Here is a 15,854-nt window from a genome sequence, read left to right as displayed (position 1 = left end):
CCTCAAGAGATCCACCCACTTCGGCCTCCAAAGTGCTAGGATTATAGGTATGAGCCACCACACAAGGCCCCCTGTTTTTTTCTTAATGGAATGCCAATTATGGTTCCTCTCTTGGGACTTGAATAACCTTTGTGAAGAATCTCTTTTGGGATATCCTGTCAAAATAGGATATTGAGTTTTATTGTGAAGCTATCTATATACCAGAAAGCCAACTCTCTGAGAAAAGGTCTTATTTTTATTTTGTACAATGGGTAATCTTCTAAAATTCCCAAGACATTTGCACATAAAATGTTCAAATTCATATTTCATTGATGTAGGCAAAAATTGCCTTTAATAGGGGACAATGGGTTAATTTTCTTATTTGGACTGTGACCTGTTTTCTAGAATTTACGCCGAAAGCTGAGGTTTGCTCCGGAGGCTGTAGGCTCTTTCTAACTAATTTAAATTGCCCTGAGAATTGTTTATGAAAGCTTCTAGAAGTGGAAAAACTAACAACAACAAAGGGACAGGCAGAATGAGAGCCACATTTTATTTTTCTAAGTCAGTTATATATATTTCTACAGGGTTTAGTACTAGAAAAATCTGAGGAAACTATGTGTAATACAGTCACTAAGAGCCAAGTGACTTTTATTTACCTAAAAAAAGGTCTCCTTAAGAATGTAGTTTCCAATATAGTTCCTATTCTTGCGGTCCAAAAATTTTTTTTTTTAACATGCTAAAATTAACCAGACAAACCTGATCACTTGATCCCTGGGAGAATGTTTATTATCTTCTCAGTGCTCACAGCATAAATGAAGTTATGGTGATTGAAACCAAGCTGCAGGTTTAAAAATCTTCCAAAAATCAGATAAACTTCTCATGAAACCACAGTCAGCATGCAAAGGTAGATGCTCTGTATCCCTCAATTTTCTTCTTTCCATCTGTGCCTACATCATTGTTAAGCATTTTATCAACACCTGTTCAAATGGAACTCTCCCCTGACTTCCCAGGCCTGAAGAACATTCCTCATCCTGCTCTGTCTCTTGATCCTGCTTGATTGCTCATGCTAAGATTTATTCATAACTGGATTGGTTTTTATACTCATTTCTTTGTTTTCTGCCTGCTTTACTAGACAGTACCTCTGTGAGGCAGGGAAAATTGCCATTTGCGATGTCTAGAATTGTGCATAAATAACCTAGCAGCTCAATGACTGGTTACTGGCAACTATTAGTTACAGCATGCTAGTATAGGTTGAGTATCCCTAACCCAAATAATCTAAAATGCTCTGAAATTCAAATCTTTTGAGTGTTGACAAGGAACCATGTGTGTGGCTGAGGTTGCCTTCTGATGGTTTAGATGTACACAAACTTTGCTTCGTGCACAAAATAATTTAAAATGTTTTATAAATTTACTTTCAAGCTATATGAAACATAAAGGAATTTCATGTTTAGACGTGAGTTGTATCCCTAGGATATCTTATTATGTATATGCAAGTATTTCAAAATCTGAAATTGGAGACACCTCTTCTCCTATACATTTCAGATAAGGGATACTTAGCCTGTAGTGTGTGTGTGTGTGTGTGTGTGTGTGTGTGTGTGTGTGTGTGTGTGAGAGAGAGAGAGAGAGAGAGAGAGAGAGTGAGAGAGAGAGAGAGAGAGACAGAGAGAGGGAAAGGGAATATTATAATTTCAGTTAAAATCATCCAATGTTTGATTTGAAGAACAGATTTTAAGGGGATCAGAGAAGGTATGGAAAAGCATCTGAGAACTTATGACAGTCCAGATGGGAAAGGATGCAAGTGGTGGCCACAAAGCGACATAGAAGATGATTTGAAAGAGATGTATGATGTAAAATCAACAAGACTTGGTGATGTTGTGGCCATGGAGAATCAGAGAGAGGAGGATGCCAGGTGCATATCTTTGAACTGATGTAGAAAAATGAAGTTAGGGATTTGGGGTGGGGAAGGACACCACAGTAGTCCCCACTTATCTTCTGGGGATACTTTCCAAGACTCCCAGCAGAACCTTGAAATTATGAATAGTAACAGGCCCTATCCAAGGTCACATTTTACTTAAAAGAAGCAATTTATTTATTATTATTGTTATTGAGACAGAGTCTCACTCTTGTTGGCCAGACTGGAGTGCAATGGAGCAATCTCAGCTCACTGCAACCTCCACCTCCGAGGTTCAAGCGATTGCTCTGCCTCAGCCTCCTGAGTAGCTGGGGTTACAGGTACTCATCACCATGCCCAGCTAATTTTTGTATTTTTAGTAAAGTTGGGGTTTCACCATGTTGGCCAGGCTGATCTCAAACTCCTGACCTCAGGTGATCTGCATGCCTCAGCCTCCTAAAAAGCTGGGATTATAGGCATTAGCCACCATGCCCAGCCCACGAAGCACTTTATTTCTCTTTGGCATATCCAAATTGCCAGCATCATTACTCTAGTGTTTTAGAGTCATTACTAAGTCAAATAAGGGTTACTTGAGTACAAGTTCTATAATATTGTGGCAATAGATCTGATAACAGAGAGGGCAATTAAGTGACAACTACAGAAAGAGAAACTCTGGATAAAGGAGGACTACTGTATAGGCTTTTCACAGAGCAGAACCTATACCTTCTCTCCAATTCCTTCTTCTATAGAACACGGGCCCTGACTTGTTACAATATAGACTATTAATACATCATACTGCCCTTCTGTGTTTGAATCCATACTCCTTTCGCATGAATATCCCTAAAATAGAACTTGGTACATTTCACACCCCTGACAAAAATGTCAATGACTCCTCATGCTGTCAGGATGAATAACATTCTTATAAAACTGTTTCTTAATTCTGTTACTCTGAGTTTTGTCCTTCTGACATTTCCTCTTTGGGGAATGCCTTCTTCTTCTGTTTGTAAATGGAAAGGATTCTAAATCTAACCTCTTTTCCCATGACTGACCAATGCAGGCTTTAGTGAGTTTGTCTCCTCTGAAATTATTGACTATTTACTGCATAGACCATTCAGTTGGTATTAAGCATTTAGTTCAACCGAATGAACATTTATTGGCTGCCCACCACATACGTAGAGACTTGTACTAAGTAACATGAAGGTAGTAATCCTTCCATCCAAGGGGACTTTAAAAAGTTTGTGGAAAATAAAATTAAAAGATAAAAATAAAAAAAAATACAAACTTTATTTCTCAACATAAGCTTCATTATGTTCAAGACACTTTTCTAAGTGTTGATACCAGCCATTTAGTCCATCCCTAAGGAGCTGAGGATCCTGGAAATTTAAGCATATCCATGCAGCCTTTTTTTATATTATTGACTGAAGAAAAAGGTGTCCTTTAAAAAATTGTTTTAAATTGGGAAACAAAATGAAGTCAGAAGGATCCAAATCAGGACTGTAAGGTGGATGCCTAATGATTTCCCACTGAAACTCCTGCAAAACTCTCCCTGTTTGAGGAGAGGAATAAGCAGGAACATTGTTGTGGTGGAGAAGGATTCTCTTGGGGAAGCTTTCCTGGGTGTTTTCCTGCTAAAGATTTGCCTGACTTTCTCAAAACACTCATAATAAGCAAGTGTTATTTTTCTTTGGCTCTCTAGAAAGTCAGTGAGCAAAATGCCTTGAGCATTCCGCAGACTGTTGCCATGATCCTTGCTCTTGACCCGTCCACTTTTGCTTTGACTGGACCACTTCTTCCTCTTGGTAGCCACTGTTTGATTGCTCATTATCTTCAGGATAGTACTAGGAAAGCCATATTTGATTTCTTATTACGTACTTTAAAGAAATGCTTCAGAATCTGCGTCCCACTAGTGTAGAATTTCTATATAAAACTCTGCTCTTGTCTACAGGTGGCCTAGGCACAATGGTTTTGACAGCTATTGAGTGACAAGTTTGGTTAACTTTAATTTTTCAGTCAGAATTATATAAGCTGAACCAATTGAGATGTCTATGGTGTTGGCCATGTCTGTGGTTGTTTCTGCTGTTAACCATCAGTCCTCCTCAATTAGGGCATGAAATAGATTAATTTTTTTCCCCCTCACGAAATGATGTGAATGATTTGCTGCTGCTGGCTTCATCTTCATCATTGTCTTGTCTTTTCTTAAAACAAGATATCCTATGTGAACTGCTGTTTTCATTGATGCTTTACGGTAAACTTTTCATAAAGCATCAATGCTTTTTCATTGTTCTTTTACAAAAGCTTTACCATAAATTTGATTTTGTTCTTGCCCCAATTTTAGCAGAATTCATATTGTTCTGATAGGGGATTTTCATACTGATGTCTTATTCTTCTTAGTGCCTCAGAGTGTATCTTGTCCAAAGACATGTTATAACAAGTTAGTATGAGTTTATTTTGGTGCAAAATAATTTTGAAATTCATGCAAAGTTTTTTCATAGTAAGCATTTTCATGAACTTCTAAAAGACCTCTCACAGCATTTTAGAATTTACAATTAAAGAAAGTTTCCTTTATAAATAGTTTTTATTTCTATTTTATTAGTTATGGTGTTACGTTTCTGATAATCTTACCACTGCTGTGAAAACAAGTGTGATGCATTTAATTATTGTATTTCTTCTTATTAAATCATGTCCTTTAGCTAAATCTTGTTAAGAAAGAGTATTCTTTTAATATTCTGATGAATTCTTTTTCTGAATATTTTATTGGGGATTTTTAAAACTTTATACATAAGAATGATCTATAATTTCTCTTTTATGCTACAATAATTAGTTTTTTTAAAAAAATTTAAACAATGGATCAGGAACCTGAAAAGTTTATATAGTTTTGAAAATTTTTGGTCTTTAGTACATTGGCTCTCTTCTTGACACATTTTTAGCCCTGAAACTTGTTAGATGGTAAATTCTTTGAAAATCTTTTCATTTTCTTCTAGTCTCTTCAGATTTACAGAGCTTTGGAGGGAAACATTTTAGTGATTTCACAGTTTTCAAATCATGATTAATTTCATCAGAGTTAGAAATCTTATGGATTGCTTGCAATGTGATATTTACTTACCTTCTGCATTTGTTACTATGTTCCATGTCTTGATTTTAATTTTACTTTCTTTAGCTTTGTTTTTTTTTCCTGATTGCGTTTGGTAGCAATTTGCCTATTTTATTGTTTCTTCTTACCGCCAAATCAGACTTGTTGATTTATTTATTACTTTTCTTCTGGTTCTATTTTAAATAAATTAACTCTAATTCTTATTTGCACTAATAAAAGCATTTAGGGCTGTTAATTTCCCTTCAAGGTAGCTTCTACTGCTACATATACTTTGGTATGATATGTTCTCTTTTCTTTTAATCCAGCTAGTTTGTATTTTCAATTTTCATTTCCTATTTCTTTGATCCAAGAATTATTTAGGAGTATGCTTCCTAATTTCTAACTATTAAATTAGGAATAGTTTTTTCCATTCATATTCTATATTTCTAACTAAGTCTATTGGTTTATGACCAGATAATATAGCCTAAAAACACTTTGCTTATTTGAATTTGTTAACCTTTATTTGTAGCCAATTATGTAATTGATTTCAGTAGCAGGTCTATGGACACGAGGGGATAACATATACGTCTTTATATATTTCTTAGTTATTTTGGGCCCAAAGAACTTAGCTTTTTTGTTTTTTTGTATGCCAGAGCGATCTGATTCAGAAGGAAAAAACATTAAAATATTTCATGATAGTTGTTTTTTAAGCCAAAGATTATATGAACTTCTAATAATATTGTATACTTAGGTGCTATATTTTTATAGGACATGCAGGTTTATGATTATTGTTTCTTCTTCATAAATTGTCTTTTATTATTACACAGTGTTCCTCCTTACTTTGTTTAGTGCTTTTAACCTTAAGTTCCACCCTGGATGATATTAATATTGTCATTCCTGCTTTCTTTTTGTTTGCATTTGCTTGACATCTCTTTGCTTATCCTTTTTTTTCAAAATTTCTTTTCCATTTTTAAGAATTCTCCTTATAAACAGCATATATCTGGGTTTTGTTTTTTAATTTAATATGACAGTCTTAGTTATTTAATTGGATAATTCATCCTGTCCACATTTACTTTAACATATACTACTTAATTTCATTAGGCCCATCTTTATGTTTAATATTTATTTACTTTGTGATTCTCCTTTATTTAGTTTTATTTTTTAGCTGATTTTATTTGCCATTCTTTCTATTTTGTTTTCTTATCTTTTGAAAGTAAAACTGTATTTTTTCATTCTTCCAGTGGCATTTCATTTTTTGAATCTCATAATCATGTATATTTTCCACTGTTCTATAGAAGTACAAAACTCCTACTTTTCCCCCTTATGATGCTCACTTACTGACCTACCTTCCCAATGCTAATTAGAATATTTTTATTTTCTCCCTCTACACTGTCCTCTAACTCCTGTGTTCTAAGATATAGTTTAGAACTTTATATTTCACATCGATATTAGATTTTCTCTTACCGTCTGTTTTTCCCCAAGGATCTTTATTTAGCCCTTTCTAACATTGTGGCAGAATATGTTATTAGGAACAATTCTCCTGCTAAAACCTAAAATTTCTGGAGAATATATTTATTAAAAATTATGCTCAATAGCATCAAAGAAATTACCATGTTGTAAGAGATTGGGAGGCCATAATCTAAAGGATCTGAGAAGGGTAAGCAGAACCATGACGCAACTTTATCCTTGAGAGCATTTGACAAATAGGTAAACATTCCTTGTAATTGCAGGGTATTCAAGCTAGAAACAACAAACAAACTCAGAAGACTGTTCAAAGCATCTTAGAGAAGATGCTTCTGTCATAAAATGGGAATCCCAAAGAGTCAAACATTTAAGGGAAAGTGAATCAGATGTAAATTTTCCACTCTAGTCGTCCCAGGGGACTTCAGGGAAATGTTTGTTTGTTTGACATTGAACAGAAAGGGTGAACACTATCCCTAGGAAGTTGTAATCACAATGTTTTGCTTGTGAGCATTTCCCAAACACATCCAAAAACACCTAGTGGTCAATAGCAACTTGATTTGCTAATTCATTTAAAAATTGTCCAGAATTAGTTAGTAGTGCCCCCAACATCTGATTGAGGCAAAAGCAAATTATCTCTTCCTCCCTGCCTCAAAGAAGTTTCACAAAAATTTTTCGAATGAAAATAAGTATTTACAGCAATACTAACTGAACATACACACTAGGAAGTACGGTACCATGACCAAGAAGCAGCAGAAACAACTGATGGTGCAGACTCATAGTGTTTAGATGTTGGAATTACCAAGAAGAGGTAATAGAACTATTCTCTACTATATTTAAAGAAAAAAAACCACAAGATTAGAAATATTTTCTGGAAATAACTCTAAAAAACCGATCTGACAGTTTCAAAGAAGAACCAAGTAGAATTTTTGGAAATATAAAAGGTAGAACAATTGAAATAAATAAAATCAATGAATTAAATAGCAGATGAGACATAACTGAAGAGTTTGTAAACTGTTACAAATCAGATCTTAGAAAAATGTAACACAGAGGTACTAACTAAATCAAAATCAACTGCCACCTGAATAAAACTTTTTTAAAAAAGAAAGGAAAGGAGAGAGAGAAAAGAGGAGAAAGACAAAAACAGATGTGGAGGGAGTGGAGCGGGGTGGAGGAGAAAGGGGGAAAAAAGAGAAAAGAGAAAAAAATTCAAATTTTTCCCTAGAGAAATACCAGGAAAGTAATTTTGGATAGCATAAGCAGCAATGAATAAATAGAAGGCCCAAATTTAGTGACTTCAGCAGTATGAAAGTTTTCGTTTGCTCATATAACCACCCAAGTCAGGTACTCCTGGTCAGCCGACAGCTCTCTTCCATGTAGCGAGTCAGGCTTCTTCTCTCATGACATTGTATCTTCATCACTGTCTGAGTTTAGCTGCTGAAAAGGAAAAGATGGTATGGGGAGGAATACTTGTTTTGTTTCTTAAAAGTCTTCTCCCAGAGTGACACCTATCCCTTTGTTTATAAATGAAAACCAGTTATGGTCAGAAAGGCTGCAATGGAGGCTGGGAAATGTAGTCTGGAGCTGGCCGTCAGTTCTGAGCTTGATCTGTGTCCCACTGAAGGGGAGTGCAGGTTTGGTTGACAGTCATCTTTGCCACCTTTGTTTCACCAGGAGATATAAAGACACAGTCTCGGAAAGCCCCCTGTAGGCACAGTAGAGGATTATATTGAAATGGGTATGACAGATGTTGTGATTGTTTTTTAATAAAATGTTTTATTAGAATGCACCAGATGTTGCAGAACGTTCTCCTTAGTTCAGCTAAAACCAGGCTCTTGTCACGTGGCCAGTAAAGATTAGGCTTGCAGACACATAGAAGGGTGAGGAGAATGGAATTTTTTGGGTGAAAAAGAACAAAAAAATAACTCTCAGCAAAGTGAGAGAGAGTCCTGCTAGCGGGTCTCCTGCCTCACAAATTGAATCCCAGGTCACCACACAGGAACAGGACAGATCAGGCGTATCCCCTCGCAAAAGGCAGGAACCTCCAGGGGCTCCACCCCATCCTCCCAGTGCCCAGGTGAGCATGATTCAGAAAGAATCCGTTGGGAAAGGGCAGGCTTCATCCAGGACCAGGAGTCCAGTTTTTCAGCCTTCAGGCTGTTTTAGGTTTGAAGGCGGGGTTTCACCAGGGTCCCTTGGCTACCTCCTGTCTCTGTCACATGCATTCAGAAAAGTGTACTAATCCTCAGTGTATGCAACTGAACCCTTTTCCCCGAGAAGGAATTGGCGGCTTCAGCATTTATCCCAAGATAACTTTGTCACGAAATATTTCCCTTTTATTATTATTATTGCATGGCTCTACCATATCAGCTTTGAATGCAAAAGACATCATTGTATTCATAGCATTCTATTTTTAGTAGTGATATTTCCATTTAGAAAATATAGTAATTCTCAATCACTGAAAATGTCAAATCCTAGAAAATGTAGTGTTCCTACGTATGAGGTTCACATCGTTCTCCAACACTTGCTGGCCAAAGATTCATTTGATGTATCCAACTTTTCCGAAATAGATGATTCTCATGATTCAGACAGCTCTGATGTTAGTTCTGTTTAGAAATAACTCCAAGTAGAACAGTTTTTATGTTTTATTTTTCTATTGAAAATCAGATTTGTTTCAGCCTCAAAGAGTGTGTTTATGTAAAATCAAAAGAATGCGGACAGCAAGCTGCACTTTTTTTCTGATCAGAAAAAGGGTTAATGAATGATCACAAAATGAAGGAAATACCCATCTGAATACCAGACTGAGGAATAGAATATTGTCAGCACCTGAGAGCCTCCCCCCCCCCCCCGTGAGCCCTTCCCATCACTATCCTGAACTTTCTCCTCAGAGATAACTACTCTCTTCACCTAAAACACCACAGACTAGTTCTGCCTGTTTGTCAACTTTATATAAATGTTACTCTGTATGGTTTCATTCTTGTCCAGCTTCTTTTGCTAAAAATTTTCCTGGCAAAATTCATTTGTGGGAGCGCAGAGGGTGGAGAAGATCAATGTTGAAGCTCAAGCACTCTGTCCATCAATTCAAATGCTAATATCCTCTGGAAACACCCTCAGAGACACACCCAGAAATTACGTTTTATCAGATATATGGGCATCCCATGGCCCAGCCAAGGTGGTGCATGAAATTAACCAGGCCAACAAGGGTGTATTGCTTACTGTCTTTGAAATCATAGTGTTCCGGGAATCCATTTGTATACTTTAGGGGGAATAAATAGTGTTAGCTAATCTAGAACACTGGCTGGGTAGACTTTGGCTAAGGGAATTCCTACTAACCATGAATCCATCCACCAAGTGTTTATTGAGTGCCTACTGTCAATCTCCTGGTAGAGGTTGTTATTTGTCACAGACAGTTAAGAAGGTAACTTACTATTCCACACTGCGCTTTGATTCATGCCTTTGCACATTCTCTTCTGCCTAGTTAGTGCCCTTTCCATGCATCTTTCATCACCTGGGAAATTTCTGTTCATCCTTCAACACATGCCTTAAAAATCACCTTCTCTGCAGGGCTGGGTGGCTCACGCCTGTAATCCTAGCACTTTGGGAGGCTGAGGTGGGTGGATCACGAAGTCAGGAGATTGAGATCATCCTGGCTAACGTGATGAAACCCCGTCTCTACTCAAAATACAAAAAATTAGCCAGATGTGGTGGCATGTGCCTGTAATCCCAGCTACTCAGGAGGCTGGGGCAGGAGAATTGCTTGAACCTGGGAGGCTGAGGTTGCGGTGAGCTGACGTTGCGCCACTGCACTCCAACCTGGGCATCAGAGCGAGACTCCATCTTAAAAAGAAAGAAAGAAAAAAGAATTACCTTCTCAAGGAAGCCTTCCCTGCCCTCTAAGCTTGACTTAAAAGGTTTGCTGTTTTGCCTCATACATTCTTCTATAATAGCACCTATCACTCTGTATTCTAAAAACCAGTTTCTATGTCTCTTTTAGCTATGGCCACAGTCCTTAGTATGTAGAAAGTGTTCAATATACGTTTGTTAAATGAATGACAAAATGAATATGGCAGAGTATGAAATAAAAATACTGTACTTATAGCCTTTGCTATCATTTGTATTTAAGTGATTTTTAACTTACAACAATTTCTCTCTGTTAATCCACAAAGCATATAAAGGGGAGTATGGCCATCATCCTAGACAAATTTTTTCACAATTTTTCTTTCAGAAACATAATTAATTTATTATTTGTATACATTCTTTTTTTTTTTTTTCTTTTTTTGAGACAGAGTTTCACTCTTGTTACCCAGGCTGGAGTACAATGGTGCGATCTCGGCTCACCACAACCTCCGCCTCCTGGGTTCAAGCAATTCTCCTGCCTTAGCCTCCCAAGTAGCTGGGACTACAGGCGTGCGCCACCATGCTCAGCTAATTTTTGTATTTTTATTAGAGACGGGGTTTCACCATGTTGACCAGATGGTCTCGATCTCTTGACTGCCTCAGCCTACATTCTTTTTTTTAAAAAAGCAATGATATATGTATGAGCCTCAAAGTTCAAATAGTACTACATTCTTGTGCATGTCTTTTTCGTACACGGTTATATTATTTATCAGCTGCTGCATAACAGTATGGCCACAAACTTAGTGGTTTCAAACAACACACATTTATTATCTCTTAGTTTCTAGAAGTCAAGCATCTAGGCATGGCTTAACTGGGTCCTCTGCTTAGGGTTTTACAAGGCTGCAATCAAAGTGTTGACCAGGGGTGTGGTCTCATTTGAAGTCTGACTGGGAAAGGATCTATTTCCAAGCTTACTGTTTGTTGGCAAAATTCAGTTATGGGTCATTGCAGGGCTGAAGGCTTCACTTTCTTCCTGGCTGTTGGCCAGAATCATAATACTTCTAAAAATTACATAGGAGAATGTCTTTGAACAACTTCCTTACTGCATTCTACCTAAATTGCTTCTGACTGGAACCGTGGTGGCAATGGGATTACCACAGGAAAGAGGTCCTGACCCAGACCTCAAGAGAGGATTCTTGGGTCTCGTGCAAGAAAGGATTCGAGGTGAATCCATCAAGTGAAAGCAAGTTGATTAAGAAAGTAAAGGAATAAAATAATGGCGACTCTATAGGCAGAATGGTGCCATGGGCCACTGGTTGCCCATTTTTATGGTTACTTCTTGATTATATGCCAAACAAGGGGTGGATTATTCATGAGTTTCCTGGGAAAGGCACGGACAATTCTCTGAGCTGAGGATTTCCCGTTTTAGACCATAGAGGGTAAATTCCAAACACTGCCATCTGTGAACTGTCATGGTGCTGTTAGGAGTGTCTTTTAGCATGCTAATGCATTATAACTACTGTATAATGAGCAGTGAGGATGACCAGAGGTCACTTTCCTTGCCATCTTGGTTTTGGTGATTTGGGCTGGCTTCTTCGCTGCAACCTGTTTTATCAGCAAGGTCTATATGACCTGTCTCTTGGATCATCCTCCTATCTCATCCTGTGACTTAGCATGCCTAAGTTACCGGGAATGCAGCCCACCAGGTCTCAGCATTATTTTACCTAGCCCCTATTCAAAATGGAGTCACTCTGGTTCATACGCCTCTGATAGGATGATGGAAAAAAAGAATCAGCATTGAGGGCTATCAAAGGAAGATTTGGTAGAATTGCTCCATAGTATTTTACTTATTCAGTAAACATTTACTAAGGGACTAGAATGTGCAACATATTGTAGGGGTGGGGGTTGTTGGCAGCATGAATAAGAGAAAATAACTGTCATGGTAGAGGTCACAATTTCATGGGGGACTGATGTGTTTACATGACTCCTACTGTTAAAAAGTGATAAAGAAGGTCCTGAGCTCAGCAAAGCCTCTGCAGGCAGACAGTGACTAGGCTGCCTCCTTGCTGGGCAGGAAAGCCCTGAAAAAAAGGCAGCAGCACAACGGAAACTCATAAATAAAGCCCTAACTCCCTGGGACAGAGCACCTGGGAACAAAAAGCGGTTTATGAGTTCTGCTGCAGCAGACATAAATGTACCTGCCCAGCAGCTCTGAATGAACAACGGAGCTCACAGCTCAGCACTTGAGCTCCTATAAAGGACAGGCCGTCTCCTCAAGCAGCTCCCTGACCCCTGTACATTCAAAGAGTCACCTCATAAAGGAGAGATCAGACTGACATTTGGTGGGTATCCTTCTGGGACAAAGATAGCAGAAGAAGAAACTGGTAGCAACCCTTACTGTTCTGCAGCTGCTGCAGGTGATCCCCAGGCAAGCAGGGCCTGGAGTGGACTTCAGCAGTCCTATAGCAGAGGGGCCAGACTGTTAGAAGGAAAACTAAGAAACAGAAATAACTTCATCATCAACAAACAGAACATCCACTCAGAGGCCCAATCTGAAAGTCAGCAACTACAAAGACAACAGGTGGATAAAGCCACAAAGATGGGAAGAAACCAGCGCAAAAAGGATGAAAACACCTGAAACCAGAACACCTCTCCTCCTACAAGGGATCACAACTCCTCACCAGCAAGGGAACAAGGCTGGATGGAGAATGAGTGTGATGAAATGACAGAATCAGGCTGCAGAAGGTGGGTAGTAAGAAACTTCTGTGAGCTAAAAGAGGTCCTTATAAACAATATTAAAAAAAATACCAACATAAGGACACTTTCCAAGAAGGACTGTCTCTTTCCATATTTTGATTTATTCCTATCACTTCATGTTTTTGACTGAAGGCAAATTATTTAATGTCTTTATTATTTGATTTGCCTCAGTTTCTTCATCTGTGAAACGCTTTCCTCATTTCTGAAATCATGTAGTTTTGGAGAAACATAAATGAGAAAATTGCAGTACAGTCAGCCCTCTGTATCTATGGGTTGTTTCACATCTGCAAATTTAATGAATCTCAGATGGAAAACATTTTTAAAAGAACAATAAAAATAACAATACAACAATAAAAATGAATACAAATAATGCAGTGTAACAATGATTTATATAGCATTTACATTGTATTAGGAGTTATAAATAATCTAAAGATGATTTAAAGTACACAAGAATTTATTAATCTGTTTTCGCAAGGCTGTAAAGAAATTCCTGAGACTGAGTATTTTATAAACAAGGAGGTTTAACTGACTCACAGTTCTGCATGGCTGGAGAGGCCTCAGGAAATGTACAATCGTGGTGGGAGGGGAAGCAGGCACCTTCTTCACAGGTGGCAGGAGAGTGGAGTGAGAGAACAGGAAGAATTACCGTTTATAAAACCATCAGATCTCGTGAGAATTCACTCACCGTTACCAGAATAGCATGGAGAAAACCGCCCCATAATCCAATCACTTCCCTCCCTCGATATACGGGGATCACTGGCCCCTCCCTTGACATGTGGGGATTATTACAATTGGAGATGAGATTTGGGTGGTGGGGACACAGAGCCAAACCATATCAGGGAGAATGTGCATAAGTGAGATGCAAATACTATACCGTTTTGTATCAGGGACTGGAGCATCCTTGGATTTTGGTATCTGTGTAGGCTCTGGAACAAATCCCCTTTGGATTCTCAGGGATGACGGTAATGCACTTATTATAGTGCCTGGCACAACCCAGGTCAGATGTTACTGTTATCTCTTACAGTTTTTCTTTGTGCTTTTCCCCCCTTTTATTCTTTTTTTTTTCTTTTTTGAGATGGACCCTTGCTCTTGTTGCCCAGGCTGGAGTGCAATGGTGCAATCTCGGCTCACCACAATCTCCCCTTTCTGGGTTAAAGGCATTCTCCTGCCTCAGCCTCCTGAGTAGCTGGGATTACAGGCATGCACCACCACGCCAGGCTAATTTTGTATTTTTAATAGAGACAGGGTTTCTCCATATTGGTCAGGCTGGTCTTGAACTCCCGACCTCAGGTGGTCTGCCCACCTCGGCCTCCCAAACTGCTGGGATTACAGGCATAAGCCACTGCACCCGGCTGCCCCTCCTGTTTTTTAGGTGTCCCTTCTATTTTTCCCTAACTTCTCTTTTTCTTCTGTATAACTGACCATAATAAAGAACAAGATAATTATTTTCAGTGTTTTAAGAAAATTTTTCAAAAAGATGTTTTTTCTGTTCTTGATTTTAGAATCAGATGCATGAGTTGTCATTTTTAAAAAAATCTATTAAAAATACCCCCCCAATTTTTTTTAATCTCATGGTGTAGATAAGGCTTACACACATTTCCCAATCATACAGTTATTTTTGTATCCCTCTTTAGTACATGTGCCCTTTTATAGCCTAAACTTTTTGAGGGCAGATATAGTCTTAAAGTTTTGGTATCTTCAACTACAAATATAATATGAACTACTTAATAAATCCTATTTTCCGGGCACGGTGGCTCCCACCTGTAATCCCAGCACTTTGGGAGGCCGAGGTGGGCGTATCACGAGGTTAAGACATCAAGACTATCCTAGCCAACATGGTGAAATCCCGTCTCTACTAAAAAATACAAAAATTAGCTGGGTGTGGTGGCATGCACCTGTAGTCCCAGCTACTCAGGAGGCTGAGGCAGTAGATTTGCTTAAACCCAGGAGGCAGAGATTGCAGTGAGCCGAGATTGCACCACTGCACTCCAGCCTGGTGACAGAGTGAGACTCTGCCTCAAAAAAAAAAAAAAATACTATATTTGAATAATGGCATGCAAGAATAACTGCAGAGTTTTCAGCATAATTTGTCAAGGAAGAAGAGAATGCATAGTCACAGAAGGGGAACACTGAGGAAATATACTAGATTGTATGGTAACATTTATATTCATGTCTTATCTTCCCTCTCCTATATATATGGGAGGTAACATTCCTTTGGCTCTTTTAACTCCAATTAAAGCATTTTTGTGTGTGCTCATGTGTGTGTGTGTGCACATGTCCCACATATGCATTTATTCTCCTTTTTCCTCAGAGGTACACACACATATTTATATACTGGGAGACAATGAAAGCTATGATTTTCCAGATGCTAGAAAAGAGTTGCTTTGACATAGAATTGTGAGCTGCAGTGTTGAGTTCATGTTAAAATTCATTCCCGCTGCACCCTGAGTGTGCAAGCACATAGTAACTCAGCACTCCCACTCAGAGACAGTGACTGAAGGGGGAAGCCTGCGAGCAACCTGTCATCAGTCATGATGTTGCTTTCTAGCTGTCAGAGACCATGTAGACGTCAAACCAGAAAGATTCAGCATGATATTAATGCACATTTTCATGGAGATCTGACTTTTTCTCTGTGAATTGCCCAAATTTTGAGACCACGATCAAAACAAAAACCTGAGAGTATCCCAGTAGAATTCCAAGGTGCGGAGGGAAATCAGATTTAAACAAATGTAATGTGGCCAGTCTGTGGTCTTCTTTTATTACACAGAGATTTATCACATTCATTGTATAATTAAATCTCTACATCTGTGGGGCACAAATGTTTTATGTTTCCAACATTTATAGTTTGACATCGGAAAC

This window comes from Cebus imitator, unplaced genomic scaffold (assembly GCF_001604975.1).
Source record: "Cebus imitator isolate Cc_AM_T3 unplaced genomic scaffold, Cebus_imitator-1.0 Scaffold72, whole genome shotgun sequence".
Classification (NCBI taxonomy): Eukaryota; Metazoa; Chordata; class Mammalia; order Primates; family Cebidae; genus Cebus; species Cebus imitator.
This window is presented reverse-complemented; position numbering follows the sequence as displayed.